Source organism: Lissotriton helveticus, chromosome 1_1, assembly GCF_964261635.1.
Source record: "Lissotriton helveticus chromosome 1_1, aLisHel1.1, whole genome shotgun sequence".
NCBI classification, from domain to species: domain Eukaryota; kingdom Metazoa; phylum Chordata; class Amphibia; order Caudata; family Salamandridae; genus Lissotriton; species Lissotriton helveticus.
Window position 1 is genome coordinate 480859530 of NC_136057.1, and position 27480 is coordinate 480887009.

A 27480-nucleotide genomic window follows, 5' to 3' on the forward strand; every position below is an offset into this window, starting at 1 on the left:
TCCCTGCAATCTTTGACAGAACCCTCCACCATAGTATCCAGACCTGGCCACCAATATTCCTCCCATACCTTGCTCTTCGTAAGGATGCGACCAACATGTACCAAGCCACAATTTAAATTCTCATATCCTTTGGAGGTAAAATGTTATCCCCTCTGTAAACTGTCTCAACAAATATGTTCAGCTTCAATCTTAGCTCCCAACATTTACGTAAAACATCAGGCAATTCATGCTTATGCTCTGGCCACCCATCTTTTATGTATTGTTTCAGTAAGGGCATAACTTCACCCCAATCGTCCCAATCCTTCTTGTTCAACACTGACACCTCCAATACTATATCCATGACCACCTCCCCTTGAGTGTCTTTACTTACTTCTAAGGGTGCTCAAGAGAGGAAACCCGCAACCATATTTTGTTTGTCCGGCACAGTGGATTTTGAAATTGTACCCTTCTAATCTAGAGATCCTGGGCATTGTTCTGGTAGACCCTTTAGTAGTGAAAGCAAATATAACAGGTTTATGGTCAGTCATGATCATGAAAGGCATGCGCCATAAGAAGAATTTAAAATGTCTGATTTCCCAAAAACACGCTAAACCTTCTTTTTCCACCACCGAATAATGTCTCTCCGCCCCTTTCAATGTTCTTGAAGCAAAAGCTACTACATGCTCATTATCCCCCACCCGTTGAGCGAGTCTGGCCCCAAGACCTTTATTGCTTGCATCAGCGGACAAAAAGGTAGGTTTGATTGGATCAAACCTGCCTAAAAAAGGAGCATCAGTAATGCAAGATTTCATGGTGGCAAATGCCACCTGGCAGTCCTCACACCATATGAAAGGAGTTTTAGCTCTGAGCAAATTCTGCAAGCGTTCAACCATACTGTAACAATTCTGTAGAAACTTGGAATAGTACTCAGAGAGGCCTAACCATTATTTAAGTTCTTCCACATTAGTAGGCACAGCATTAATTTGGATGGCTCCAACTAAATTCAGTTTAGGTTTAATGCCGTCCTGTGAAATTGTATGCCCTCCTCTGAAAAGTGGCCACAGCCGACGCAAGTCCAAATGGCATACTTAGGTATTGAAATGCACCACAAGAGTCACTAAGGAAGTGAGGTGGCGAGAATCAGAGTGCAATTCCACTTGATACGCCGAGGATAAATCAAGAACACTGAAATAACAGGCGTCTTTGATTAGTGTTAAGATTTCGTGAATCCTTGGAAGCTGATGTTGGTCAACCCAAATATTCATATTTAAGTCCCTGAGGTTTATGCACAACCTGACATCCTTACTAGTCGATTTGGCTGTGATAACGACTGGGCCAATCATTTAGAACTTTTAGTGGGCTCAATAACACCTAGTTCTTATAATCTCTCTAGTTCTTTTTGAAGCTAAACTTACATGAGGTGTTGAATGGGCCGGACTTCATATGCTGCAGCTCTGGCATTGGCTTTCAGTTTGATACAGTATTGGTAGTTTCACAATAACCCTAACTTGTCTGTGAATACATTTGGGAATTCACCACAGATGTCATGACTACAAACTGAAGGATCAACTAGTAGTACTTGATCTGGGCTGTTAGGATCTAATTTGATGCCCAGCTCTTTTTGGTGTTTTTAACCCAAAAGACTTGATCCCTTCTCAGCTATATAAACCTTGCCCATGGTGTTCCTCCCCTTGTAAATGAATTGCATGTTGATTATACCCACCAATGGAATGGGATTTGCATTATATTCACCCTGTTTAATATCCAGTACCTCTAGTTTGTCCAATCTGTTTGGAAACATTTCTTTAAAACGTTATATTCAAGCAGGGTATAAGGTGAGCATGAATCACCAAAAACCACAACTTGTTTTTTTATCTGGTGTGATACTGCACTCTGGGAAACAGATAACCTTGCTATTTTTCTTTAGTTGAAATACCCATTTAGTTTCCACTGAAGTTGTGGGTTCTACCATAGATAAAGTTCTCTCTCGTTTATCGCGGCAAGCCCTGGCCAAATGTCCTTTCCTCCTACACTTGTGACACGTCACATTTCTAGCCTGACATTTCGGACTATTTGCCAAATGCCCTGGATTACCACACCTGTAACACTTGGGCTTACCACTATTGGGACATTGGTATTTTAATTTGCCATCCTTATGATGTTTGTGTACTTCTTTACCAACCTGTTTGCAAACAGCATTAACTTCAAAGGAAGTTTCAGTACTCAATTTTATCTCTTTTATACAATCTGCAGTGTGTCCCACTCCCAATGCTATCTCTAAGACCTGTTTGAGGTCAGAGTTAACAACTAATATTTTCTCTTGGATTTTGAGATTGTTAGGACATCTCTCTAACTGATCCCTGATATGAGAATCGGTCAAATCAGCAACTTCACGTGTGTTTGATAAACCCTTTAATACAGCAATATATGATCTGACCTTTTCATTTTTACCTTGAACTCTTAAGAAAAACTTGTGTCTTTCTAAAACCACATCTATTATTTTCGCATAATGCTTCTCTAATTTGTTTATAGTGACTTGGAACACACTGTCATCATCATCACCATCATCAACTACTTGTGCAAACTCAATTTTTTTGTTAAAACTTTTACGACCTTGTAACCCAAAATTATGTAACAAAATATGTTGTTTCCTGAAAGAAGAAAGATTTTCTCCCTCTATAGCTGTGAGATAAGATTCAAATGTCTTTCCATTGTTTATATAGGATGTTACGTTCCCCTACTTCATTTACAAATGGAGGAGGTTGTGACATATTGCTAGCAGCCATCGTGAAACAATACTACAGCAACACTAAAGGATGACCAGAATACAAGGAGAAATACTTATTCTTCCTCTACAGACAAAATGTAATGATTAACTATGGCTTGCCCAAGTGAATATTTGCTTCCCTGTATTTAAAAGTATCATACAATAAAATGATGGAGCGGGGCAGTGTAGCAAAACGTATATGGCAGTGCAAACAAAAAAATTGATCTAGGAAAATCAGAACAGCACAGTCAAAACACCTATAATAAGGGAGACTCAATAGTATAAAAGCAAATAAAAAGTGTGAAAGGCTGCTGTGCTTCTCAGCATAGAGAAAGCACTCTGAAAGTTCCTGGGCTGCACAAAATAAAATTTGCAGGCCTGCTGGGTCTGTCAGCGTGAAATGGAGAACAAGTAGTAGAACACTAGAAGATGACAAGAGAAAATGCCCTTGTGGATGAAATATGGCGGAGGAACAAATTCAGCGCAACATTATATTGGACAGGCTTGCTGTGCCCATCAGCAAAAGTAAGAGGCGGGGTCTGAGCAGAAATGGACAGCCCACATGGCTCAGGAGGAAGAACACCACAGAAATTGATGGGCCTGCTGTGCCTGTCAGTATAATACGGAGCAGGGAAGTAGACCAGAGCCGGCCTCCTGAAACGCCCACAGGCACAATGATGCAGAAACTCCACAGGAGTTGACGGGCCTGCTTCGCCTGTCAGCCTAGAGCAAAGGCAGAGACTTGCCTGTGAGGTCCTCCATGAACACCCCCAAAGCTCTTCCAATGCTAGACACTTGCAAGAAAACCCCTCAGGAATACATGGGCGTGCTGTATCCCACAGTGTGAGGCCCAGCGTGGTCACAGAACTGGACTGCACACCGGAACGACTTCCAACACAAAGCTGAAGTCGCATCAGCTAGCAACAACCATGAAACGCTGGCTCAGGCACAATCTCTGCACCACTACTGAGGAGAATGCTGCGTCGTCAAGAACGGCACAGTTGGTATCAACCTCTCCAATGATCCTGTGGATAAACCGGCCGGTGAGGGGAACCAAAGCAAAACCACAGTGAGGCACAAACCAGTGAGTAAACGAATAGTGGTAAAGACATTAATTCAAAGATCATAAGCCTTTAATAGGAGAAGGGATAAAACCCTCAAGGTTTTGCAAAACGAGGCATATTACAGTACCGTTTAAACTTCTTAGAAGTTGAGGATGAAAAGCTTTCAGAATGGAGGCTAATAAACAAACTATCTCATCGCTGATAGCCTGAAGTTTTGCAGCTGCCACTGGAGTATGGCAGTACAATGATAATTGTGTACAGTTGGGGATGGTGGTAATGTCTATCCCAACACAACAGGTCATCGCCATTGTTAAAAAGACGTAACAAACACAATGTAGATTGAGAGTAGTTTTTATTGAGTTTTACACCACCATCAGGTTCCAGTCAGCTGGAGTCAGCTGTAGAACCTTCATCAACCAACTGAAGGAACATTCCAAAGAGAAGGGCAAAGGGAGGGGGAACGGGCAGGGGAATGAACCAAGGAAGATTACAAACAACACATTGTCATGTTTACCAATGAAGTGGCTACACAGCAATACAATTCCTTCGAGAGGCTGCAGGAAACTAAGACTATATTAATACCCAGGTACATAGATGCAACATGAATTGCTGCGGTGTACAAAGATAACACCCTTGAGACATACGGTATCCACTCTGTGGGCTTACAGCCCACCCATCGCTTTTGATTCGTTACTTTGCATGTCCTTTGAAAAGACTTGTTTCCGTCTGGATAATCTGTCTTCTTTGTACCTCCTTTTTTGTGTTGCTCCCTCCCATGGAGCATGTCCCTATTAATATTACTTGTGGCCTTTCACTTCTGTGCATTAAGGTTCATTTCGGTGCACATTATTTTTGTTTGATTTTGCTCATGTTTTAGGAATGTAGCCTCTTCTTCCACTGTCGTGTTGTTGTTTGTGTTTTTTATCAAAAGACGCTCACCCAACAGGAGCTTTTTTTAAATTAGGTTATCTAATATCAAAGATTACTGTATTGCCTTTAAAATAATATTGTGAAAGCTTTGTAAAGATGAATCAGACATGCTTTTTCAACACGATGCGCTCACCCACATGAGCTCTTTGTTAAATTAGTGATGCTAACTTATAAGCACCAAACTGGCTTACGAGTGCCTGACTCAGTCCCAGACCTACCGGCTCTCCACAAACACACTGTCTCCCAAATCTATGACTGTGCCCCTATGTTATTCACTCTTCAGAAGCAGTAGACTGTCTGCCATATAGCCGACTCTGCCCCAGTCTTACAGTCCATTTAGAAACTCTGCCCCAATATTACTAGCATTTTACATGAAAAGGTGCTATGGGTGTTCTTTGTTAAATTAGGTTAACTAAGGCCAAGCATTGCCATATTGCTTTTTAAATAATATTGTTAAGGTTTTGTAAAGATGAATTAGATGCGCTTTATCAACAAAATGCTCTCACCAGACAAGAGCTCTTTGTTAAATTGCTGATGTTAACTCAGAGGCAGCAGACTGACTTTGAGTGCACCTCACTGAAGCTTTTTATTAAAATAGGTTATCTAATATCAAGCATTGCTGTATTGCCTTTAAAATAATATTGTAAAAGCTTTGAAAAAATGCTTCAAATAGTTTTTTGATGAAAACACGATGAACAGACAGGAGCTTTTTGTTTTATTAGGTAAGATAATAGCTAGGATTGGGGTATGGCTGGTTTCCTCAGAAGCATCAAAGTGTCTCATGTTTGACCAACTCTGTTCCAGCCCTCGGGGCTCTTTAGAAACACACTGTCTCCAGATTCAATGACTGTACTCTAATGCTATTGGCTCTTTAGAAGCAACAGGCTGTTAGTCACGTAACAGACTCTGCCTCAGTCTTTCCGGCCATTTAGAAACACTGAACTATTTTGTAAGATCTCTAACTCTGCCCCAATATTACCAGCATTTTACATCAAGATGTGCTCACGTGACGGCAGCTTTTTGTTAAATTAGGTTATCTAACATTAAACATTGCCATATTACTGTTAAAATGATATTGTAAAAGCTTTGTAGAAATGCATCAAACAGGTGACACAAACTTAAAAGCACTGTACAGACTTCCGAGTGACCAAATCTTTTTTTTTTTTTTTTTTTTTTATTACAAGCCGTAGGTAAGAAAAATACATTGGTACATTAAATTCTTCATAATTAGACATACATTAACCCAGAAAATTGCAAAATCCAAGAGACAACCCTAGACAATAGAATGCCACAGCAATAACAAGAAAATAACCAGTATTATACTTCAAAATTTAAACCTATTAATATAATACAATAATAATATAAAGAAACAAATATCATTATCATTACCATACTCAAAATAATAACTCCAAAACATATTAGATAACCCAACATATAAACAGCTGTTGGTTGGGCAGCATCAAGAATAGTATTATTATGTCGTTCATAAAATGCTAATGCAAGAGAAGAAGGACCAGCGCTAGAGGGTACCATTATGTGCAAAATATAGCCTATATAAAGTGAGTAATGCAATAAAGTGCCAATGTATAGTAACACAATAATAATACTATACCGTTCATAAAGTGCTTAAGCAAAGAGTAGAAAGACCGACGCTTAAAATTACTAATATTATTATGTGCAAACATTTTTTAGACCTATATAAAGTGACTAGTGCAATGAAGTGCAATGAAGTGCCAATATCTAATAACACAGATAATAATACATTTCATAATATTAAAAATACGATAACATACAAAAAATAACTTTCATAATAAAAATGCTTAGCAATTTGATATAGCATGACAGATGGATACTAATCTTTCCTCAGATGTAGATGTCATACCAACTTACAGATAGCTAAAATATAACAGTCACTTTCCTTTTAATAGTTCAAGCTGGTTAAAATATTTCCAATTCCTTTCAAATCTTGCAACCGCACCCACTCTACCTGCATAGGCTTCTCAAAATTATATGTTCTTCTCATTTTATTGACCCACTTAACATGGCAAGGACACGCCGTGGATTTCCAATTTTGCAGAATCAGGGACCGTGCCACGGCAGTAGAAACAAAAATAAACAGTTCTTCTGATTCATTGAACATGTTCCTGTCCTTACTAATGCCAAAAAGGGCCACTTCCACTTCTGGAAGAAGAATTTTCCCAGTTGCCATCTCCAAATCTGCGAAAATCTCCCTCCAGAAGGGTTCTAGCTTTGGACATGAGAAGAAAATATGATGCCACCCACCCTGTCCCCTGGTTTTACATCAAAAACATTTATTCTCGTGTTCAGGGAACATTCTTTGTAGGGCTTGCGGGGTATAATATGCTAACCAGCGACAAAGAAAAGACATTCTTTTATAATTAGCTGCTCGGAGTGCCCTGTTTCCTAAATAACAAATTGTCTCCCAATCTTTGTCTGACAATACACACTGCAATGTGAGACTTATTTTCTCCAAATGTTTGCTTATTATATTAGATGTTCCAGAAGGAGGGGTAGCTTTTTATACCAAAATCCTATACCCTTATGTTTCTCCCCATATAACGCTGATAATAAAGCATTGGGTGTTGTATCGAAACTTCCTACAACTTTTCTTATAAAATAACTCAATTGCAAGTATTGAAAAAACATGAGCCGCCTCGGATGTGATCTATCTCTAACCGTTTGCCAACTGATTATCGAATTTTGAAAGAGAAGATGCCTTATTTCACAGAATCCGGCCGATTCCCATTCTGTCAGATGACTTGAAGAAATCCTAAGACCCATTTTAACACATTCTGAAAGTTTTAAATAAATAAATCCATCTGAGCCATGCTTTTCAAATAGAAGCCGTAATCTTGATGAATACCCCTCGAGTGTCTTATATCGTGTTCTTTTTGGAAGTTTTGCAGTTTTTAAGAAAATAAAAATTTGAGAACCTGATTCCTCAAGCATTCTATTTAAAAAAAAATTGTCTCTTGTCTGCCTAGCGTTTAATAATCCCGCCATTATATTGAAAAAAGCTGCCTCGTAATATGTAAAAAAATGGGGAAGAGCAAGTCCGCCTTGGTTAACCGGAAGTTGTATTACCGCAAGTTTGACTCTATTGGCCTTTTTGTTCCAAATGAATCTTCTTATCATGGAATCTAATTCATTAAAAAAGGCCAAATTAAGTTTAATTGGGATATTACTAAACAAAAATAAAAGCAGAGGTAATATATTCATCTTTATCAAAGCCACTCTGCCAATCAATGATAAGGGGAGTATATCCCATTGTTCTAAAAGGCTCTTGATTTTATCCCTTGTTTTTATATCATTCAATTGAAAAAGTTCTTGGTAGTCTCTGGTCACATAGATCCCTAGATACCTTATTGGGTCCCCCTTTTCTGCTTGAGACTGAAGATCTGGCGGAAGGAAGTCTAAATTCGAATTTAAAATAAGAACTTCTGTTTTCTTTTCGTTAATTTTGTAGCCCCCTATCTTCTCATATTCCTTAAGCTCTTTCATAAGATGTAAAATATTTTCTTTATCAGGAGCCATGTAGAGGATAATGTTGTCGGCAAATAGTTTTAACTTTGACATTCCAACCATTGGAGAAGATATTGCATCATTATTTCTTATTTTTATTACCAGGGGTTCGATAAAAAAGGTGAATAGCAGGGGGGATAGGGGGCAACCTTGCCTAGTGCCTCGATTTATTTTAATCTTCCCTGCTTGTTTGGCATTTATTATCACCTGGGCTGATGCTCCCTCGTAAATATTTTGTAACATATTAATAATAGGAGCGGGGAATCCAAAATAACTCAAGGAACAAAATAACGTTGACCAGTTAACTAAATCAAATGCTTTTTCTGCATCAATCATAAGAATGCATGCAGAAATTGAATTAATATTAAAATAATCTAGTGCCTGTAATAAATATTCTGTGTTGGCAGCCATATAGCGTCCGGCTATAAAGCCCGTTTGATCATGATGTATCACCTCCTGGGCGGCCAACACGAATCTTTGAGCCCAAATTTTCATAAAAACCTTGTAGTCAGAATTTATTAGACTAATTGGTCTATAGGAGTTTACGTCTTCCGAGTTCTTTCCTTTCTTAACAAAACTAATAATTGTGGACTCTTTAAACTCAGAGGGAATCATACCACCTAATCTAATATAATTAAATAAATGTTTCAAGGGATCCTCTAACTCCTTCAAAAAAACCTTGTAGAATTCGATAGGGAATCCATCAATCCCTGAAGCCTTTGCTCCCGCTGTGGCTTTTATACTGTTCTGAATTTCCAGATGACTTATATCACAGCCTATTTGATTAAGTCTGGATTTGGAAATTTTGGGGATATTCAAGTTGTCAAAATATTCCCTGATCAATGTTTCCTGTACTTGAATATCCGTAGAGTAAATTCTCTCATAGTGATCAAGGAATATTTTCCCAATTCCCTTGCTTCTGGTATCTATTCCACCTGATGGATCTTGGATTTTTAGAATGATGGAAGACTCTTGTTTTTTCCTGATCGAATTTGCCAGCAGCTTACCCATGAGTTGACTATCTTCATATAGCTTTTGTTGGAAGGCTTTTGAGCTATTTATCTCTTCCAAGTTGAAGAAGTCCCTAAGCAATGCTTTAGCTTGTTCCCAGTTGTTTGGTTTTTGGTTCAGTTTCAAAGTATACTCATTCTCTGCAGCGCGCTGAAGGGCAGATATTTTTCTTTTGCGATCATTAGCTTTATTACAAGAAAATGCTATAATCTGTCCCCGGGCTGCTGCTTTGAATGCTCCCCATACTGCGAAAGGCTCTGCAGAGTCCTTATTTTCTAGAAAAAATTCCCTTATCCAATCTTTGAAACCCTCAACCCAAGTCATATTCTGTAGAAGGGTGCGATCCAGCTGCCACCTGGGTCGCTCCCCTGTCGTGCCCTCTAATATTAATTCAACCTCAATCCTTCCATGATCTGAAAATGGATTGCAGCCTATCAATGCGTTAGAGATGTGAAGCGATCTTGTGGATAAAAAGAAATCTATTCTAGAGGCTGTATGAAACCTATTAGAATAGCACGTGTAAGATTCTAGGTTGGGGTTTAGGGAGCGCCAGGAGTCACGCAATTGATATTCTGATATAAAAGCCTCTAATACCCTTTTAGTCTTTGGCTTTAGTTGTTTCTTGTTCTTATTAGAGGTGTCCTTCTTTAAATCCTGAATATAATTAAAATCACCTCCTACTATAATTTGCCCTGCAGTACCCCTTAGTTTTTCACTAATTTCAGTCAGGGCCGAGGTGTCATCAAAAATTGGGCCATAATAGTTGACAAAATTGAATATCTTTCCCAACAATTTCACTGCCACCCAAAGCCATCTCCCTTTAGAGTCTCTTTGCATTTGTAGAATCTCCCAGGGTAAATTTCTTGCAAAATAAATAGCAACACCCCTCTGGGCAACACCCGCAGAGGAAAAAAACCCATGGGAAAAATATCTAGGAAGAAACAACTTTGGGGAGTTTGATTTCAAGTGCGTCTCCTGGAGGAAGACCACATGGGGTTTAAAAGCAATTGCCCATTTCAAAAGTGCTCCATATTTCTGTTTATTTAACAGCCCATTCGCGTTAATGGACAGGATATTACATAAGTCAATTGTCATTGATAAGGCTATGAAGTTTTAAACCTCTTCTGTACCAACCAATGTTAGGAATAGAAAACCTACTTCTCTTGTATTTTTTTGCTGCATTCACCCCCCCCCCCACCAAGGACCCCCCCATGGATGTGGGACCCCCCTTCCTGTCCACGCTGCCCACATCCCTCCCTTTCTTCTACTTTGGGTGTCTTCTTGTTACACCCCGGTGTGACCCAGGTGTGACCCTGAACCCAAGAACCCCCGCCTAGATATTTTCAAACTCTCATTTTTTTTTTTCCCCCCCTAATTATAGCTCTGGATTGTAACATGGATTCCTCGTATTCAACATTCAATATATATATAGCCAGACCACTGTGCCTAGGCCCTTGTTGATATTTCATTAAGAAGGGTCTGTGCCTCTTCTAGATCAGTAAATAGAAAAAAATTTCCCTTGACGAGAACCTTCAGCTTTGATTGCCTGAGCACCATTAGCCTTGAATAACTGCAGCAGCTTTACAAACTCTTTCCTTCTTTTAGCCGCAGTTGCTGTCATATCCGAAAAAATCCTGCATTTTGTAGTTTCGGAAACGGAAAACTGGCGTTGTTGATATGCCTTGGAGAGTATACGTTCCTTAATTCTAAAATCCGCAAAATTTAATAGAATAGTTCTAGGAAATGGAGAGTTCGCAAAGCGCTGAGCCGGTACTCTGTGGGCTCTTGTTATTGTCAAGTCTCCTTCAAAGTCTGGCAGAACTGCCTTCTGTATAAAAGAGTTAACCCATTGCACTGTATCGGATCCTTCCGTTCCTTCAGGAACCCCTACGATCCTCAGGTTAGATCGACGGGAGTGGTTTTCCAACTCCTCGAGTTTGTTCTCCATAGAAATCCTCTTTTTTGTGGCCTCTTTAGTCTCTCCTGAAACCAGATTCATCTGATCTTCAAGAACTGCTATCCTTGACTCAGCTTCCAAGACCCTGTTGGGGAGCGCCAATGTTAATTCCTCCAGCTTATCTATTCTAGCGTGAATAGCAGCAAGTTCCGTTCGCTGATTGTTTTTGATTTCACGGATCTCATCGAGGATTAAGTTGAGCATCTCGCGAATATCTAGCTGGAATTTTACCTCAGATCTTGCTTCCTTGTCGATGAGACTAGAATCAAGTCCTAGAATTTCTTCGTTCCCGGGAGCCTTATCTTGTATACACCCCCCTTCTTGAACCACTTCATTTGTTACATTTATTGAAGAAAGCTGAGTTTGAGATGGGGATGGAGATGGAGATGCTGTCAAGTCAGGGCCCTTAGATAACACATTAGAGGCTGGGGGATCCAAAGTAAGAGAGACCAAAAGGGGTTGTGAAGAATTAGAGAGGGGAGATTTCGGAGTAGTTCTTTTCGTAAACAGTAGAAAATCTCTCACCTCCTTTCCTCCCGTCCCACTGTTTCTCCTCTCTTCTACCACCTGAGGCGCTGTTGTTGCCTGTGCCTGGGTGGGGTTAAGAGTTAGAGGGTGGATTTCTGCTTCCGCTTGCGGCTGTGCAAGTACATCTGCGGTAATAACATCATTCATCTTATCTCCCTCCACTGCCGCTTCTTGCTGTTCGTTGTGCTGTAAGGAAGTAGAGGAGGAGGGCGACTCGTTATCTGAGGATTCAGGTGTTGTATCATCTGTTATAAGGCACCCCACCTCCTCCTTATTGGTGTCTTTATTCTTTTCACAAGCCGCTTTTCGAGCAGCTTTTTTAGCAAGAGCCAGGGCGAGGCGAGTCTTAGCTCTCTGACGGGCCGCCGCTTCCACTTTTCTGAGTTTTACCGTGTCATCATCTTTCAAAAGTTTGCCCATTGTTTTTTTTTTTTTAGAAGAAGTATACTCCCCTTATTTTTTTGGGGGGATAGAGAATTTTTTTTAATGTTCCAGTGAATTCAGGAACCCCCAGCGAATTTTTTATTTTTGGTGTACTATCACTTCAATGCACTTCAATGCAGTTACTCCTCCGTGGAGAATTAGCACAGCCTGACACAGTTAAGTCTATGAGAGTATTTACTCCGTAGCTGCCCTGTACTTGACCGTATTCAGCCTGCTCCCCACAACCTCAAGAGATGCAGTTACAGCAGGACCGATGAGAAGCTCCTTGACTGGCCCGCAATTAATGATGCGCACTTGCTCACCTCGGGAAGGAACAGATGAGAGGCGTGAGCGGCGTGTCCTGCAAGGATCGAGCTTTTCCGAGCCCCTGTCTGACTGCCTGACTGACGGGTCAAAAACAGCTACTGCAGCGGCGAGGTAGCGTCATCTCTCTCGGCGCATTCCAACAATCGCCGGAATTCCTCTTCTCTGCACAGCGCCGCATTACATCCGTATGTCTGGATTCTCCTTTCCCGCTTGGGCTCCCGGTACCAGCAGCGGCAGTGTCAGCGTCTCGGCATCTCGAAAACTGCATTCGCCATTACGGAGGCGGGGCCATGGGTCGAGGATCGAGGATCACGGGAGCCTAAGCAGAGGCGTGGAGCTCTGCGGACATCCCCGAGCCGTCGCCACCACGAGTGACCAAATCTGTCGCACCCTTACTGGCTCTTCAGAAACACACTGTCTCCCAAATCACTGACTGTGCCCTAATTTTATCATCTCTTCAAAAGCAATAGTTTTAATGGCCATTTAGAAACTTTGATCCATTTTGTAAGGTCTCAGAATCTGCCCCAACATTACTAGCATTTTACATAGATGCATGAACAAGTTACTAACAATCTACTGCACATTACTCAATAACTAAAAATGCCCATCACATTCACAATAATAAGCACATAACACTCAATTACAAACAACCACAACTCACACGACTCCACTAATAGACCACTTCACTGCAGTCAACTTCAAACCAATATAACACACAACTGTACCAGCTACCACACACCACTACAATCCACACCACTCATAACAACTCACACAAACCTTGCTTCTAAAGTTAATTTGCACAGCACTCAAAACATCCCCAATCCATGCAGACTCACTAGACCCAAGTACAACCACCAAAGGTATACCCCACTCCACACTAAATAAATCTGCACCACCCCACACAAACAACACTTAATAAGCAACCCTAATAAGCACCACCAAACCCCCTTAACACAATACAAAAAACATTATAGCATACTGCCAATGAAATATTAAAGGTATTCTGATTTCAATAGCCCTTGAAATACAAAATGTATTTTCAAACTCATAAAATCCAACATGCATCAATCAGGCAAGAAATAATAAAAGTCTATATTATTAACAAAAACACATACAAGCTGCACTTATTATAAACACATACTACTGTAGGACAGAGAAAATATAAAATAAAAACTCTTGCAACCTATTGGTTTTTCCAATGCTTGTTTTTTAAAGTAACTTAAGCCACACTACGCCAGGGCAAACAAAAGCATAGTCTAATTTTACACTTGTTTTACTCTGGGCAGTGTAACTAGCCCAGGCTCAGCATATGGCTGGCAGAAGCACAACAAGCCGATCAGCATGCTGGCTGTTTGTATTTGGATCCCTCGGTGTAAGTTGCAGCAGCTACAGTTATGGGTATTTTAGTGTGATGATGCAGACACCAGCACTAAAATGCGTTAGTTTTGCCCTTGATGCGTGATACTTGGTAGGGCTGCCCGGCACAGTGCGGCTTAGGTTCCTTTAAAAAAAACTGTGAACCTACAATCCGTCCTCTCTGGGACACATGGAGTCAGTGATAGTGTCACTAATAAACAACATGCACCAGATCCAGCCACACGTGAATCTGCTGCCTTCCTTCCTGCTCTGCCTGCAGCCGCCTAAACATGGTAGAATGGCCCCAGTCACAGTGCACTGTGTAGTGGAGGTCGTGGAGTGGACACCGTGACAGGATGTTTAAGTAGCGCCACGGGGAGAGCAATCACATGGCACCACCCTTGCCCCCAATATCAGTAAGGAAGGCGGTGGGGGCACCAAGTACAGACTGTGGGAAAAGGGGCACCAGCAGCTCCTGGTGAAAACAGAACAGACACAGGGTAAAACACAGAATTGGAAGGTAAGCAGAGCTTTTTGGTGAAAGTCTTCTGTGACATTTAGTGGGAGCATGCTTAGCATGTAGTTGACCATGGGAGTTATCATCATGTTTATGGTCTCTACTCTGCCCCACCAGCTAATGTGCTTGGGGGACCACGTGTCTAGCTTGTCTTTTATCTTGTTTATTATTGATTTTTCATTGTGGTCTAATGTTGACTTGAGGTCCCTGTCAAAGGAGATACCTAGGTATTTTAGGGCCCCACTTTGCCAGTGTAGACCTGAGGACCCTATACTGTCCTTAGTGGTGTGGACGTTGAGTGGTTTACATTCGGACTTGCTTCTGTTGAGCTTGTACCAGGCTACCTTTGCATACTCATCGATGGTGTTCATTAGTGCTTGTATCAAGGACTCTGGGTTTTCTGTCAGATAGACCTCCAGAAAATAAGGCTGAGAAAATACCAAGGTGGGCTCAATGTCACGAACTTTAAGACTTTCCAAACAGACTGCCTGGCCAGACAAGGCATATACTGGCTGACGCCTGAACAGGGGTACACGCCGGCTTGGGTGGAGCTGGAGAGAGCTCTGCTGGGCGGCCTCAACCCAGCGGCCCTCCTCACTGCCAACAAACACCCAGAGGCAAACAACACAATCCTCAAAAATACCAAAAATGCCTCTTATTGGTAGACAAAAGAATGGAAAGAAGCATAAAAAATACAAAATGGGAATCCATTTGGTACAACACCAAAATAAAATACAAAAACAGTATACTTACCTTAGCCTCTTGGCCCCAGCGAGGCATCTCCACTCCATTTCAACTAAAGGAACATGGGTCCCCCACCACCTTCGCTAGCCTACAACGAGCACACGACTTCCCGGACATAGAACCATATAACTTTCTTAAAGTAAAGGCGGCAATCACCAGAGCAGGCCTAAGCAAAGAGGTGCCAACAATCCATCAATACCTGACCAATCTCAACAAAATTGGGCACCAAACTTCAGACCTATACAAACTCCTAAGTGCAAAGGCAACCAGGCTAAACAGTAAGGCCATAGAATACTGGGAATCACTACACTCTGAGCAGTTTAGCGAGAGAGAAAAGGCACAACTTTGGTCCTCAGCAAGCAGGAACAAAGTCACCACAGTACTTGCACAAACGAAATATCTGTAAAAATCTTTTCTCCCAATAAAATATTTTGAAATTAAAAAAAGGAAGGTAAGCAGAGCATTGTTAGCACAAACTAGAGTGATTGGGATAGATGATTTAATGTCCCAAAAGCGAGAAGCTGTGTAACTCTTCTTCAAGCTGTCTTGTTTATTCACATCTCTTTCCAGGTCCATTTGAGTTCTATTTAGTTTGTGTAACCTTACTGCTGTTAAGGTTGCCCCCTGGCCGGCATGGCTAGCATTTTAATGACCCAGCCAGTGTAACAGATATAGAAATCCCAGCAAACTGGTATTTCTGTTCCTTATCAGTACATACTTCAAACCACAATGTAAGAAGAAAGCACTTTAAAACATGCTCTAGAGCTGCCTTAATAATCCTTCACTGATAGTAAAGAAAGACCACGAAGCAATGTTATAAATTAATGGAGATGATTTTATTTGAACCTCTATTTAAGTATCACATTGGGCCTTGCAAACCCTAAAAACATGAACAAATGTCTGTTATTTTTCTTTTTGAAAGGTAGCAACCTCATGTCTGCTCTACCATATTTTCCCTCTTTCTACAGAACAACAACAATAGGCACCAACACACACGCTCATTTTACTTGCGCATAACACCCACAGGAACTGAGGGGCAGATTTACAAGCCCCTTGCGCCACTTTAGCGTCACTTTTGACATGGGAAAAGTGACACAAAAGTGGCGCAGGAGGCTTGTAAATCTGCCCCTGAGTGCTTTAGGATTAAAGCAGCATCAGCTCATTAGCGTCATAAGATAGAGAACTGTTGCTAGATCATGCTGGGTTGCTGTTGTGACCATTTTCTTTGTCTGCGATACGCACCAATACCTTTGTAAATGTACAGGTGCTCAGCAACCTTCAGCATCTTGGTGCTACTTTATGCCATTTCTTCTTCTCTGGACTGCTACCTGTGCTTAATGTGTGTGTCTGGGCCTCAGCCTAGCTACATATGCAACATGATTTTACCAAGATGGCCTCCCCACCTGAGGCGCTGATGGTAGTGTGGTGTTGCGGGCCTAGGCTATGTTGTGACGCCTCAGGGGTGTGGAAGGCCTAGCGCGGGGGTGGGTGAGCAGAGCAACACACAGCAAGACCACACCATTAGTTGGATCGGAAGTGACGTGCCACGAGCTGCAGTCCTCCTTTTATTAATCCCCGCAGGCCACGCCTGACCTGCGGATGTAGTGGGTGCAGGAGCGTTGGCGACTAGACCGCCAACCATTACATCCCTATCCAACTCAGTCCTTTTACTATAACAGTTCTTTACATATAACTAGAAATGTTATTCATCTCAGCATAGAAAAAGTACAGTACTTGCGTGAGCTTTAGTTAGTAAGCTCCGGGCCTCTTCAGCAGGCATAGTCTCTCAGTCGCTAACTCGGGTGGGGGTTCGGCCGCAGGCAGTATCTCTGGGTGCCGGTACGCCCCTCCGTGCTGTGCCGGCCGGGGACCTCAGAGCAAGCTCCCTGTTGAGATGAAAAGTTCACTTCTGGGACCTCTCCGACTTGGCCACTAGCCGATTCTTTCACCCTTCCTTCGGGCTCAGCGTCGGTCATGGGGCTTGTGTGGTTACTGGAGGTCTCCCTGCAGTGCTCTGGCAGGACTGACTTGAACCACGAGATGTTCCTTTATACTTCCTCCGCTCCCTTGCGTGCAGTCACCATAGTGCCGCAGTTGGTGGTGACGGTCCACGTGCCAGGGTTGTGGTTTGTTTGGAATTTTCCTCCCTGGTGTCGGATTTGCAGAATGACTTTTGCTCCCTGGTTGAGCCTTCTTGGGGTGGAGCGGCGTCTTACGCTTGCGTCCTGGTTGTGTAGCTCTCTTCTCTTCTCTTCTCTCTTGCGCCTATTCAACCTCCGGTGGAGGTGGCGACCACCACGGACAGGTTGGGAGGAGGTATCGACGGGGGCCATGGAACATGAGGGCCCATGGGCTTCGCTGGGCCGTACAGTGAGGGGTGCTTCGGTACTCTCTCAAGAACTCATGGAGTCTCTGGTCCGGGTGCACCTGTTCCACGACCGCTATGCGGAACATCTTGTTCAGGGTGCGCATGAAACGTTTGACATCTCCGTTCGCCTGGGGCCACTGAGGGGTGATGCGGCGGTGTGATAGGCCTCGCTGTTAGAGGAATGTGGCAAATACGGCTCCTTGGAACGGGGGACCATTGTCTCTGCGTACTTCTTGAGGGCAACCAAACATGGCGAATACCGTCTCCAATACTGGCCGGACGTGATTAAAAGCCGTCGATACGACCGGTTCCACCACTGGATATTTTGAGTAGGCATCTATGATCACAAGAGTATGTTTTCCCCCTGTTAAATATTGGACAGATTTGTTAGCATGAGCTGAAAGCCATTTTGTATTTCTGGCGGCCATTTTGTCTGCCATGTGCTCTGTCCTACCTTTCTGTTAACTGCTCTTGAAGCCTGCCTAGAGACAAACTATGTTTAGCATCTTCCACTTCGCACATGCCCAGACGGGCCTAGCTAGTAGAATGCACCTGCTTCTCTAGTATAACTGAAAGGCTATTTTTGCTGCTGTATGGAGAAGTAACTCTCCTCCCACTTTGTTGAGCAAGTAGATCTCGTATGCCCAACTTAGTCATTTTGCATGCTTACATGAGCTAGGACTGCCCCTTGCATTTATGTACTCTTTAGACTGCCTCATTCAGTTGCTAAGGCTTCTGTGTGACGTAGTCTCACCTCATTTGAGGGTAATAAAATTCTCTGTTATATTTCAGCTTCTGTGCCAATTTCTGCCTTGTTGGTTTAAATGGACTAAGTATCAGTGAAACCCCTGGGAAGTGGATTTTTTGATTACTACAGTTTGGCGCTCCAACGTGGACCTCATCAGAAGTGACTATCTGAGGGAGTGATCTTGTCAGGAGACAGAAATCTACTGAGGAGGACAGGACAGGATTCTACTAAGGAGGTACTCTGTGAATGGAGATTCTGGGGATTCTCTGTCTCTGCAGCCCAGTATATTTTTGATCTTCCTGATTTTGATCCTCCACATGATGTCACCCCTGACTGAGAACCTTTTTGGCGTGAGTATTTTAAAAAGACCGTTAGGTCATTTATAACTTGGCAGTTAGAATTTGGACAACCATTTGTTTGATAATAGCCGTTTTGTGGCACTTGTATAGGTTTGAAACCCGATTGGTAAGGTAATCTAGGAATACTTACCCGGGACCCGATTGGTAAGCTTAGTTAAGGTACACTTACCCGGGAGCTTGATTTTCAATATGAATATGATATGAATTTGAAATTGGCCAAATATTGAGTTAGTCCTATGAATATGAATATGTAAATGTATGTGATGCAACGCATATAGGCAGGTAATGAAGAGATTTTTCTCTACTAAATACTCTATGAAATTTGAACGGTTCAACGTATGAAGAGTACTTTAAGAACTACTTTGATTATAACACTGCATATTTTGCACTATTTTTGGCATGCCTGTTTCAAGCACACATAGAAGAATGTGTTGCTTTTTTTGAAGGTACCATAGTAAGATATGAATTGAATTAGCCGGCTCCCTTGAGGGAATACCTAAATAGGTTTAGGTATAACAACATATTTCTTCCTTGGTGATTCTGTATCCCCAGGGAATTAAAATATTACAAAATACATACAAGGATCCTTTTTCTGAGCAATTTTATGAATGGAGATATGCAGGGCGATTTTTGGTGTTCAGCCAGCCAAGGCTAGTGAATTGAGTGTATTTTGGCTTCTTGGAAATTCAACAGTTTGTTGGGCTGTTTTTGCAGTCTTTTGGAATACTATTGAGAAGCGCTTCTTGTAAATATGACTTACAAATAGTATTTACAAATGGTTTGGGTTAAGTACAGTCTGTGGGCTGTCCTTTGTTTCTGTCCTAAGTGTTGATCTGTGGGTTAAATGTGTGTTTAAATGTATATGTGGTTTGTGGTTTTCCCATTAGTGCAACTTCTGTGAGTAAATAGCGATTGCGCTATTTATGAAATGATGGCTATTAAGCGCGCTGTATTGTGTGTCCCGAGTGTTTGGCCCCTTTCTGTATATGTCTGAAATGTGCTCAATATGTGTTTGTGGTCTTTCTTGTTGTCTTCAGTCTGTTAATTGTTATTCAAAATGTTGTTAATCAATATTAATTAGAAATTAAATAAAAATTCAGAAATTAACCATATGATATGCTACAATAGCTATATGTTGCTATTTAATTTAAAGAGTAAGCAATTACGCACATGTACAAAACTGTTAAATGCTTAAAAGATAAAATTAAAATTCACATCCTATATGAATACAAGGTCTCAAAAACGAAATTGTGTGTTTTGTAATAGGTAGACAATTATAAAACATTTTCCTTGGATGCACTGTATTAGATATTAACAGGCAAACACATCATCTGAATAAATTGGATTTTGCTGTACTGCACACGCATTTTAAAACTAGAAGTGTCTTAGTTTTAAATAAGACTGCCACCGTGCTCATGTTACAACACTGAGGAAAAGCTTTTACTGCCGCTAAGCAAGCAGCTGTCGTTTTTGTAGGCCACGAATAGACAGGAATGTTTACTCAGCCAGGACTTCCTCAGTTAAACACGGGTGAAACATTGCATTTCAGAATGCTGTTTTAAAAAAGGTTCCAAAACTAAGGTTCATTATTTTGTATTACAGGAAAACATTTCAATTAAGGGTTTCCTCTCTTTAAGCATTTTTGTAAGCATATTCTTGGTTCTGTTGCTAAATAATAATTGTCCTTTTAAAAAAAAGTGGCGCAAAAATTTGTCATGTTTTAAGTTAGGCTTCTATGCTTAGGCTTATGAATGAATGCGTCTAAATATGATAGGCAAGGGATGCAGCTTGCTTTTATATGTGAAAATATAAAAAATGATTGGTTTTATTAAAAATAATTATTAATGAAGACTTTTTTTTAAATAAGTGCTTTTAAAATCAATTTTTAATATTTATAAAGCTTAATACTCATACTATGACATCCTAGCATTAAAATTGAATTGAAGTTGTGTTGTACTGCATAATGAGGACATTTGCATATGGAATTTCACATGGCGCAGGAGTAAAAAACTATTTTTTCTAAGGATTTACATGAGATATGTCTAATGTCCAATCTCTGCAATCTGCAAAGAACATTCTATGTAACACAATTATAGGATATTTATTTTTAAGTGCCCCAAATATCAAAGTCGAAATTGGGTAAAATAGACAATTAAAACCGCATTCTTGCCATTTACACTAGCTTTAAAGTGCCTTAGGCTTCAGTAACTGCATACATTTAGGTATAATACAACTAGCTGACTTCTGGATTGTTAGACAAGTGTATTATACACTGCTTCTGCTCTTGAAAAATAATGTCCACGTAGTTGCCTTTATTTAACAGAAAATAAAATGTTGCATTAGTTTTAGACAGAAAATAAGATGAAGCTCTTTCTTAGAATTTTGTGGGCTACATACCTAAGTAAAAACGATTAGCAAATCCAGATTTCTTTTTCACAGGAAAAATTGTGGCACAAGGGACATGCAGAGTGTCTGTGAAACAGTTTTTACTTTTGGACAGTCAAAATTAAGGTGGCTTAACATGCTTACATGTTGTTTCTGCTGGTCCGGTGTGTCAGAAGCGACACAGTAAGTTGTATTTGACAGCCGATCACTACTAAGGTGACCTGTTGTCAAAGGGGGATGAGGAAAGTAAGGAGGAAATTGAATATTAATTTTAAGCCTGACAAATTAAGCAGGCCAGAATATTGGGTTTTGGGCTGCAGGTTCACTGTGCATAAAGTGCATGACATAGTATTGTGTGTCACCGCTCGTTTGCATGTGCTACTGTAATTTGTTTATGCTTTCTGTGCTTGGTATACAGCAAGTATACCTGAAGGCTTGACATGTGAATTTTTATTTTATGTGTGTTTTTTCCTTTTTGCGTTATTTTGATAATTTTACTTTGATACTATTACAAGCTCCCCTGTGTTGTAAGGGGATGGTCATGACGATGCCCATCGCTATGCAACAGTTGGTTGGACTTGTTCTGGTTACTAAATTCCACATATATGATATTTCATGCTGTGAACATGAGAGACAACACTTCACCAGTGCATGTCTATTTGGCTATAATGGTATTGAAGAAAAATAAAAGAGTTATACAGGATTAAAAGCATGTCACCTGCAGTTAGTCACATTACTGCCCCTTCCCTTAAGGAACAGGTAGCCCTTGATTAAATGTTCCCTGATTGGAACCTAAGGAAGGAACTGGAACAGTAGCCGAGATTACAGTATATGGTGTAGCGGCCGGTGGTAGAGTTAAAATTTGTGTACTACTCTGGTCTTTTGTGTATCACCCGTATTCTTGGTGTTGTGTCACATGCCTGACTATCACCCAAGTAATTTCTTGTTCTTCCTATAGATTGTTCTTTTCGCGCTTCTCCCCTGATCGATGTCGCATTGTGCCTAGTTATTGGGGATTTTAGCTTTGTCCTAATCCCATTTCCCTTTTTCCGTATTCCTTTCACCAGTCAGCCCTTTTATTATTGTTGGTGTATTGTTCAAGTTCACACTTCCAGACTGCAGTGATGTACCAGGGACTCCCATATTATGTATAATTCGCTTTTGTATGACCAGACTGGTTTTCAAGAATTATCTTTAGGCCCACTTCGATGTTTTCCAGTCTGACTGTCAGGGTAGTGATGGACTGGTTAACTGACTCAATACTATAGTAAGACAAGTTTTCCACCTCAATAGGAGATACCTTACGTTTATTTTATTTTTTGAACATGACAAATTCAATGCCTATTTTAATTTGGTTTTCTTTTCCCTTTTGTTCCTGCTGCTTTAATTTTTGGCGGGATCAGATGTGTTCTAATCATGGAAATACCAGGACTCTCTAGTTCTTGTCTTTTGTTTCCACATTTTGATTATTAGCCTGTGTATTGCATAGTGCATCGGATGCACAATTATTAAAGGGAGTTAATACATGTCCCTGATAATCTGTATCATGTGATTTCCCTTTTGAGGTGCTCTAGATAAGGAATTTACCCCATTAGATAATGCCACTATGTGTGAGGACACACATTTAGATAGAATTTCCATGTAGCTATCTACCCTTAGATGGCAAAGGATAATGCTCCCACATTGAAGTTAGTGAGGATATGAGAAGTACCCAATCGAAGAGACTAGAAGTACTGCCTTTGTATCCTTTTAAAGTGACAGTGCATTCTAGACCAGAGTTGTCCCATGGCTTCTGGCCACTCCTTTGAAGATTGCAGGCCACCTGCTTGCAGTCCCATTGCTAAATACAATGAACTGTTTTTGCGCTAATTTGAAGGAAACTAACAACTGTGTCACATTTCCTACGTCACTAGGTTCGGCAGGATCTTCCAGAGTAAAAGGAAGAGCCATAATAACCTGCAGAACAAAGATAAAGACAAGTCCTAATTCTCATCAGTGACAGCTACAGATGAAGGGCAGACGTCTTGGACCTACAGTCCCATCACCCAGAAAGTAGCAAGGCTGGACAGCGATCGCCAGCGCACCATCAATGGTATCTCCAATGCATCGTGCTTGCTCCATCAGACGGCATTGGACATCAGACAAGAAGGAGGAGCTGGTTCCCTGTTTGCCACAGAACCAGAGTTTCAGTGCAAAAGAGTGAAAGAGAAGGATCCCTGTTGTTGATGGCAGGCCGGGTTTGAGGCATTAGTTTTCTACCTGTCATGTGCTGGTAACCTCTGACAGCGCGCGGTCCCTTGAGCTCCTTGGCCTGAGTTTTGGCCACCCCTTTTCTTTGCTTCAAAGGAAGGGCAGTGCACCGGAGGATCCAAGATTGGCAAAAGGCACTACATTGTGGTACCCATGTTGAAAGGAAAAATAAAATGAAAAAGCAGCCCGAGCGTCCTCTGACACTGAATAATGAGTGTTGGGGCCTGAGAATGTAGCTGAAGATGAAATTTTATTGCTTTTTCTGTTTAAGCAGTACCTGGGTCTGCCCGAGATGATCTGTGCCCACGACCAACAAAGAGCACAATATCTGTAGTGCCTGCCACAGAGGAGAGACACTGGTGCACTGCATTGAGACATTGAGACTTTCGAGTGAGCTGTGAGTGTTTGCCAGGGGAGCACTCCAACAGATACTGAGAAGCATTATTTTCATGGAAGGCCTGGATCAAGAGGCCCAACGCGGAAGCAGATTTGATGGACGATAGAAGCCTACCAAAGAGGCTTAGAACGGACTTTGGCATAAGTTGCACAATTGTTTCCAGTGCCACTGTATAAAAGTGGGTGTGGGATGTTCCCATTTGACTGAATTGCCATGGAAGAGGAATAACCTCTAGTGGCTCCACCCCTAGCATCCAACATGGTCCACCAGAAGTGAATTTTTGTGACTGTTCTTACTGTTCTGCTGGCATCGTTTTAAAGTAGTGTTCTGTCTCTACTCTGATAAAGAGTATCCCCATTTCACCTGAGAGCATTGATAAGGATCACCACTGTCTCACCTGAGTATATAATAGTCACTGAAATGCATAGGAGCTACTAGATGATTTTAGGACTTTCTGGTGCTTAGGACTAGAAAAAGGATAATTCTATTCATAATAGTGGCCATTACTTTCTTCTATTATCTGAATGTTAATGATGGCTAAATGCTCTGTTCCCCTTGTATTCCTGCTCATACAAGCTTAATGAAATGTTTAGAATGGAAAATGCCCGCCTAGCAATGAATTGAGAGATTGATAGGATTTTGAGGGATAATGTACAGATATTTTCTGTGTTCCTACTGGATCATAGGAATGTCTTTAGCTCATGCTAAAAGGACCATCTGTTAAATATTGGACAGATTTGTTAGCATGAGCTGAAAGCCATTTTGTTTTTCTGGTGGCCATTTTGTCTGCCATGTGCTCTGTCCTACCTTTCTGTTAACTGCTCTTGTAGTCTGCCTAGAGACAAACTATGTTTAGCATCTTCCACTTCGCACATGCCCAGAAGGGCCTAGCTAGTAGAATGCACCTGTCTCTCTAGTATAACTGTCAGGCTATTTTTGCTGCTGTATGGAGAAGTAACTCTCCTCCAACTTTGTTGAGCAAGTAGATCTTGTATGCCCAACTTAGTCATTTTGCAAGCTTACATGAGCTAGGACTGCCCCTTGCATTTATGCTTACTATGTAACTCTAAAGCATATATAAAGCCCCCGTTTGCTGTACTCTTTAGACTGCCTCATTCAGTTGCTAAGGCTTCGGTGTGACGTAGTCTCACCTCATTTGAGGGTAATAAAATTCTCTGTTATATTTCAGCTTCTGTGCCAATTTCTTCCTTGTTGGTTTAAATGGACTAAGTATCAGTGGAACCCCTGAGAAGTGGATTTTTTGATTACTAAGCTTCTGTATTGTTGTAGACCCATAACGTTCACTGTCGCCCCTGTGTCTATGACCGCTTTCACCTCTTTCACCTCTGTTCCCGTGATCTGGACTAGGCATGTGGGCTGTGGTCGGCGTCGCTGTTTGAGTTCCCTTGCGAAAGACGCCATGTATACCTCTTCGTCGTCGTCCTCCAACGAGTCTTCTACGGTTGGTAGGTGTTTTGCGGGTCTTCTCTGTGCGTGGTCAGTTGACGCGGTGTCTGTCACCAATAGCTGCAGAACGGCCCTCATTGGTGGCTTCTGTCCTCTGAACTCTCGGTTCTTGTTGCGCCTTCTGCAGACGGATGCAAAGTGATTGGGTATCCCGCAGTTGGTGCAGGCCTTTCCTTGGGCGTGACAGTCTTTGGCAGCATGTGGCTCATGGCCGCAGTACCCACATCTTGATCTGGAGGCATCTCCTTTTGGTCCTCTGAATGTGTCTCCTTTGGGCCTGGTTCTCACGGTATCAGCTCGCTCTGTCTTTATGGATTCCGGCTTCCTGTGGGGCTTGGTTATGGCTTGATCCATCTCGTTTGCCCTCGCCGCGGACAGGTCGTGTGAACTGGCCAGTATTAGTATGTCATCCAGCGTGATTCTTGGTTTGCGCAGTATGAGCCCTCGTAAGGTTTTGTCGCGGCATCCCTGAATTAGTTGCCTCCTGATTTCTTTTGGCTGGCCAGCTCCCGGAGACGTGCTTAGAACATGTCCATCGATTCTCCTTCTCTCTGGCGGGCTTGTCCGAGCTTAAAAACTTTGAAATCCGGGTTCAATTGCGGGTCAAAGTGGCCATTTAGCGCTGTGCCCGCCGCGTCATAGTTGTCTGCTGCCCCTGTATTAGGTAGATGTTTAAAAAGCTTGAAAATTTCGTCTCCCACATAGTGTAGCAGCAAAGACCTCTTTACTGCGTTGTCCGTCTCTCTCGTCCCGACAAAATAGTTGTTGAGACGTTCCATCCATATTCTCCAACGGGGGAGGCTGATGCGGGATCCTCTAGCTCACTGAAAGGAGATAAAACTTCTGACGCTGCGTGTTGGAATGGAATGTGGGACGCAACCTTGTCGCCGTCCCCCATTGCATCGAACGGTGGGGCCTCTGGTTGTGTCTAGGCCGGTGGTGTGCCATGTGCTCTGGCAGAGCCTAGGGTAGGGTGGGGCAGGGTGACCCACGTGGTGCTTTGAATCACTTTCAGTCTTGTCCTTTGATACTGAGGTGTGCTGGTTCCCCCCTCTTTTTCCTCACTTGAGTGTTCTTTTATTTCCTTTCTTTTCCTCTTTTCTTCCTATTGCCAATGGTTATTGGGCACTGGAAGCAGCAGCAAGGAGTCTTCGTGGTAGCTCTGTATGTTCGTGTTTGACCTCCATTCACCGGGAGGTGTTGCAGGCAGTTTATCCCCCGTGTAGAGCACAATGCGTTGCAGCTCGGCGGGGGTGTGGCCAGCGAGTTCAGCCCGTCCCGGGCGAGGCACAGTGGGACAGCCTGAGCGGTCGCGTGATGCCTCCGATGCTGTTCGCATCCAACGTGGCCGGTGCTGGACCGGGGCAGGTGCGCACACGCTGCCGACGTCGGGCAGTCTTCTCCCGCACGCGGAGCACAGCCGCGCCCGAGCGTGCAGGAGTCGGCCGGTCCAGCTGAGTGATGCACAGTGAGAGCGAGGGTTGGGCCTTCTCCGCTTGTCGCCAGTGTGGTGTTGTGGGCCTAGGCTATGTTGTGACGCCTCAGGGGTGTGGAAGGCCTAGCACAGGGGTGGGTGCGCAGAGCAACACACAGTGAGACCACACCAATAGTTGGCTCGGAAGTGATGTGCCACGAGTGGCAGTTCTCCTTTTATTAATCCCTGCAGGCCACGCCTGGCCTGCGGATGTTGTGGGTGCAGGAGCGTTGGCGATTAGACCGCCAACCATTACAGGTAGCAGTATGTGTAAGAAACACGCTGCCCCCTAAGGTTGGCCATGGCTTTGCATTTTAGTGGGGGGTGGAACATTTTACCTGTTTCTACTGTCCATGAATGTTTTCTTTCTACCGTTGTGCAAAGCCTGTCTGATTCTAGTGTTAACTTTGTTCACCACTACAATTTATGTTGCATCTAATCATCTGGGTATTAATATAGTCTTACTTTTCTGCAGCTGTCGGAGGAATTGCATTGCTGTGTATCTGATTCGTTTAGGCGAACATGACATTATGTTGCTGATTAGTAATATGGTTATTTATCCTTGGGTATGCCGGAAGTAGTTCCGGGACTGTTGGTGTGCCTCTGTCTTCATTAAGCCCTGGTAAGGGCATATTTTTCTGTGGCTTCTAACCTGTGACACTGATCATTGCATTTTTATGAATTTAGAAGCCTTTGCTTAAACTAATTTGTTAATGTCTACATGCAATAATGGAAAACTCAAAGAGATGCACTCAAAAATACTAGTTACAGCTTTGATTAACTTGCGAGAAAGTGTCACTCAGTGTCACACATTTAGCAGCATATGCACACTAAAACCATAGAAATGCCACACATAAGCAGTTTTAGAACTTGGTAGCTATGTACT